The 5543-nt window shown below is 30.1% G+C and overlaps 1 long non-coding RNA gene across 1 annotated transcript; it reads left to right on the top strand.

The window, feature by feature from the left end:
- Positions 1-3422: 3422 nt before the first annotated feature.
- Positions 3423-5279, top strand: LOC140690389 (uncharacterized). The gene is made up of 2 exons (XR_012065656.1): positions 3423-3617; positions 5007-5279. It is a non-coding gene; the product is annotated as an uncharacterized lncRNA (long non-coding RNA).
- The last annotated feature ends 264 nt before the right edge of the window (positions 5280-5543 follow it).

Here is a 5543-nt window from a genome sequence, read left to right on the forward strand (position 1 = left end):
TTTATCTTTCTCTATGACCTTTCTTGTAAAGTCTATTTTTGTGAAGTAAGAACTGCTAGTCCTGCTTTCTGGTCATGTGTATTTGCATGCAATATATTCTTCCATCTTCTCACTTCCAATTGTGTTTTCCACTTACTAAATAGGGTCTCTTGTATGCTTCATTATGTAGGGTCTTGTTATATTATCCCATCTGACTATATATCTTTTGAATGAAGCATTAATTCCATTTTCATTTGTGATAATTATTGATAGACTGGTGTTTATTTCCATTTTGAACTTCATTTTCCAGTTGATGTGGTATTTCCTTTTTGTTCATTTCTTTTTCTTTTTATGGCTTGATAGTTTTCTTTTATTATCTTGGTTTCTTTATGGCTTTGTGATTTCATTGTAAGATTTTGACTTATGTTTACCTTGTTGTGTATTTATATTTACCCATAATGTATCTGTTTATTTTAACTGATAAGAATACAAACTCTTACCCATCCTACAGAGAAGAGAAACAAGAAATAAAAACGCTGTATTGTCCTGTTTCATTCTGTGACCCTTAAAAATTCTGATGTTCTCTTTTAGAACATCTTATATATTCTGTTGTAAGTCACTGAAGATATTGCCTTTATAATTATGCCTTTCTCTTTTCTATAGCATCCTGCTTCTTTTGTATTTAGAGTAGATCTTTCATTATTTCATTTTCTCTTGCCAAATTCTTTAAGTATTTGCTTGTGTGGAAGTTATTTACCTCTCCTTCTATTCTCAAAGATAGCCTTGCTTGATAAAGTATCTTTGATTACAGCTTTCTTTCATTCAGTAATTTGAATAGGTCTTGCCACTGCCTTCTGCCGGCTGTATTTGTGTAGGAAACGAGTTTACATATATTATGCATATAATTATATATATATGAAAAGAACACCTCGAAATGAATTTAACAAATAAGGTGAAAGCGTATACGTTAAAAAACAGAAAACATTAGTGAAGGAAATTAAAACTGATCCAAAGAAATGAAAAGATCTCTTATGTTAATGATGTGAATCTATGTGGTTGAAACAACCATTCTACCCAAGGGAATCTACATTTAGTTTGATTCATGTCAAAATACCTATGAGATTTTTCCATTATATAGAACAAATAATATCAAAATTTATATGTAACCACAAAGATCATGAGTTGCCAAAATAATCTTGAAAAAGTGTATTAAATGTCATGGTGTAAAATTCTCTGATGTTAAACACTCTTACAAAGCTTTAGTAAATAAAACAACATGATACTGGCTCAGAAACAGACACCAATCAATAGAAGAGTGTAGAGCAACCAGATATAATCCCTCACACCTATGATGAATTAACCCATGAAAAAGAAAGCTAGAGTATAAAATGAAGAAAACATATTCTCCTCAATAATTAGTGCTGTGGAGATTGAATATTGAAAAGATAGATTACAATATTTCCTCACATTGTATACAATCCATGAGCACAGAATATCTTTCTATTTAATTAATTTACTTATATTTCTTACACCTGAAATTTATAGATCTATGTTTAGATCTTTTATTTCACTTAACAAATGTATTCCTATTTTATTCTTTTTGGTATAGATTTACACACAAGTGTTTTCCTAATTTCTCTTTCTGATAATGTGTCGTTACTATATAAAAATGCAACGGATATTTGTATATTGATTTTGTATTCTGCAAGTATACTAAGTTTGTTCATTATTTCTTACAGTCACTGGAGGAGTCTATGGAGTTTTCTATCAATGTATAATTATGTCATCTGTAAATACTTTACTGAATTTTACAAGTTGGATACCTTTTATATTTTTTCTTGACAAGATGTTCTGGCTAGGACTTCTAGTAGTGTAATTTAGGACGTGTGAAAATGAGCTTCTTTTTCTTATTACTGTACCAGAGGAAAACCTTCCTGTATGTTAACATTGAACTTGATGTTACTCATGGGTTTTTCATATATGGCTTTTATTTTGTTTAGTTAACTTCTATATAGAGCGAATTTGTAAAGAATATTTAAATAAAATAGTTAAGATCAGTTCTGTCAATAAATTTCCTACATTTCTTGAAATTGTAATTTTTCAATTCTTTGTTTTTTATAGGATGTTACCACATATAATAATCTGCGTATGTTAAATAATATTTATGAATCAAGACTAAATCCAACTTAACTATAGTTTATAATACATATAATATGCCATGAATTCAGGTTGCTAATATTTATTTAGAATGGAATTTACAGATACTGAAGTAAGAATTTACATTACAGCTTGATTTTACATTTATTTACTTAAAATTATATCTGTCATTTTGAATTTGGCTTATCCTTAATGGAATTTATTTTGAAATAAATAATATAAATTTTGGTATAAATCCAGTTATACTGGATTTATATATAATATATAATACCAGTTATATCAGTTTACTGATACAGAACATAGCTATCATTTACAATTAGTGAACAGAACACTTGCCTTAAAATGCTGTATTATATAAACAATGCCAACTATTTGAAGACTGAGAAACATATTGCTTCCTAAAATGCATTACCTGGTATTTTCCACCCCAAACCACATATACTGTTATTTCTTTGTTTTTTGATTGTTTGTTTGTTTGCCCCTTAATGGAGGCACTGCTTATTGAACCCAGGATCTTGTACATAAGAGTATTTATCAACAGCATTTTGGAACACATAACAGAAGCCACAAGAGTATGGATTATACAGATGACATGAAAATTTATTCCTTCTAGGGACTGAAAAACCTCTGACTGAAAGAATGGCAAAAATAAACTTTTGCAAATATACAATAAGATTGTCTCTTTTGTACTTTTTATACCAGAATATTAAATTATATTTGTTTTACTTATACCACTGAATTACAATTTAAAACAAAAATTTCCCCCTTTGGGATTTCTTAAATTTGATTGATTATATAAATAAAATTTTATTTTATAAATATTTACAATTTATTTATTAACATTCCAAATAAACTGATATTTATTTTTCTCATATTTTGAATATACAGCTACTTATTTTAAAGAACACAGATAAATACATACTTCCATTTCCGAATCAAATTATGTTTAATTTTAATAACAAATGATATTGAAATTGTTACACATTTTCTGTAGAGGTTTTACACAAATTTCACTTTAACTTCCAAAACTTTAAAATTATTTTTTTTGCATTATTTATTCTCTGTTCACCAATCTAGTATAAATTTGTGTACAAAAGTATGGAGATTGGTTTTATTTCATAGACCCCAAAATTATATTATTTAAAAAGATTTTGTGGGGATAATATTTGCAGATCACACTATAAAAATAAGCAACATTTATGTTTCATTTTAACTGGATGAATGAGAAGTAAACACTGGTGGAATTTTACACTTGGGTTGCTGGGATACCAGTCGTATTGTGATGACACAGCTACTCAGGTTGAGAACCATTGTGATTGCCTAGCAGTTTATCTGTGCAGGCTTGCCAAATCAGCATTTGAACCTGCAGTGCTCAAAATCATGCAGATTATAAAAGTAGCTGTAGAAAAAGTTATTTGAGATGACACATGTTTCTTCAGAAATTCAAGATGTGTCTCATAAAGATGGACCAACTGTTTCAGGTAACTCTGGTAGATCTCTATTGTGTGATCAAACATTCTCTGGGGACTTGGACTTAAGGTCTATGATTGAAGAAAATGCTTTTCAGACTTTGTCTGAAGAATCTTTGATAAAAAGACCATGTTACACACATTGTGTCTCAGAACCAGATGAAGATAATGATTTTCGTTCTCTGAGATTTCCAAGAAAACTCTGGAAAATGGCTAGGAGTGACCAATATCAATCCATCTGGTGGGATGATAATGGATCTTCCATAGTGATTGATGAAGATGTCTTTAAGAAGGTAGTTTTGGAAAGAAAGGCCCCTTTCAGAATATTTAAACTGGAAGTATGAAAAGTTTAGTTAGACAGCTTAACCTTTATGGGTTTAGTAAAGTGAGGCAGAATTTTCAAAGATCTGCTTGTCTAGCTGACTTTCTGGCACAAGGAAAAGAAGTCTCTGTTTTAAGCAAGGTATTCAGAAATTTTAGTAACCACTTGGTAACTTATATATGAAAATTTATGTTGTACATCAGTCTATGGTAATATATATTTAAAGCTAGATTTTGAAAACTGTATAAAATTACCAAGTCTTAAATTCTTTATTTTTTCTAAAAATGAGGACAGTGCCATATGTATTCAAGATTCAGAGAAACTTTGCTTGCAACTATGAATCTTATCAGAAATCTATATAAAGGTATTAAAGCTGCTTGTGAAAAGTGGCATTCACAGTTACTGCAAATGCTAACTTCTTTAATTTGATGACTATACTACTTATATGTGTATTTTACAAATAAGGAAATTTAAAAAATAGCAATGTTCATATTTTCATGATATTATCTGTGCATTGTAAATGTGAAATCTGATGTTTTATACGTTAGGCTTATTGTAGCCTTGTATTTTGGTTTAAAATATTACTAAAATTTTTTACTTTGATTGTAGCTGCAGATCTACCATAATTCAAATTTTAAACGAGTCTTTCCCCAGGTTTTAATCAGAATAAAAAGAAGAGTTGGGATTAAAAATGCCTCTCTGGTATCTTCATTGTCTTAAGATTTCAATAAGAAGCACTTTATTGCAGGGGGTAATGTGGATACTCATAATTCTGGTTTTGTGGCTGACACTAGTGGAGAAAGTGCATTTTTACCTTTTGCAAAATTAAAAATGCCTCTAATTAGAAAGCCCTCTACTAGCCACATAATTGGTGATAAAACTACCCTGATCAGCGGTGATTTTTCTGGTCCATCAGACCACCAGAACAAATTGCAGTAGATCAGCATACTATTTTAAATCAGTTGAACATTGTCCACTGGCACACTCAAAGCAGATACACTGAAGCAAATGACCTTATTATGAAGTTCATTAAAACCAAAAATTCTACTTCTCAGAACACCATCTTGTCTCCAATGCAGAGTAATTATTTTGGACTGATGGTGGAGACTTCTGCTTTTCCAAATGGATATCACAACATATCTGCCAAAGAAGGTCGTTTTTCTAAACTTCAACCAGGGAGCAATGCACGGTTTCCAGTGACAATGACAGCTTATACATCAGCTACCTCTCTTTCAAGGCCAACTCATCAGCCAACTTCACTTTATGAACGTCATCCTAATTACAAAATATCTACCAGAGGACTACCAGTTTATGCAGGATAACAAAGATTAAAATTGATGTTGGCAAATGTTGACAGATATCTGCAATTTTCTTATTTGAACAAGAAGCATAGATGTGTACCTGTATTAACCTTATTTTTTTAAATTAGGTTAAGATTAAATGGGAGACTAAATTAACATTTAAGTTAAAAAGAGATATTTGATTGATATGATCATTTGATGGAAAAATATGGGAGTAAATTTAAATACTTTCTTGTAAGGAGGAAGAGAAAATGGAAGAATTTGGAAAAAGACTAAAACATGGAGAGAGGGAAAATTACTAAGTGGTTTCTTGTT

This window comes from Vicugna pacos, chromosome 30 (genome assembly GCF_048564905.1).
Source record: "Vicugna pacos chromosome 30, VicPac4, whole genome shotgun sequence".
NCBI classification, from domain to species: domain Eukaryota; kingdom Metazoa; phylum Chordata; class Mammalia; order Artiodactyla; family Camelidae; genus Vicugna; species Vicugna pacos.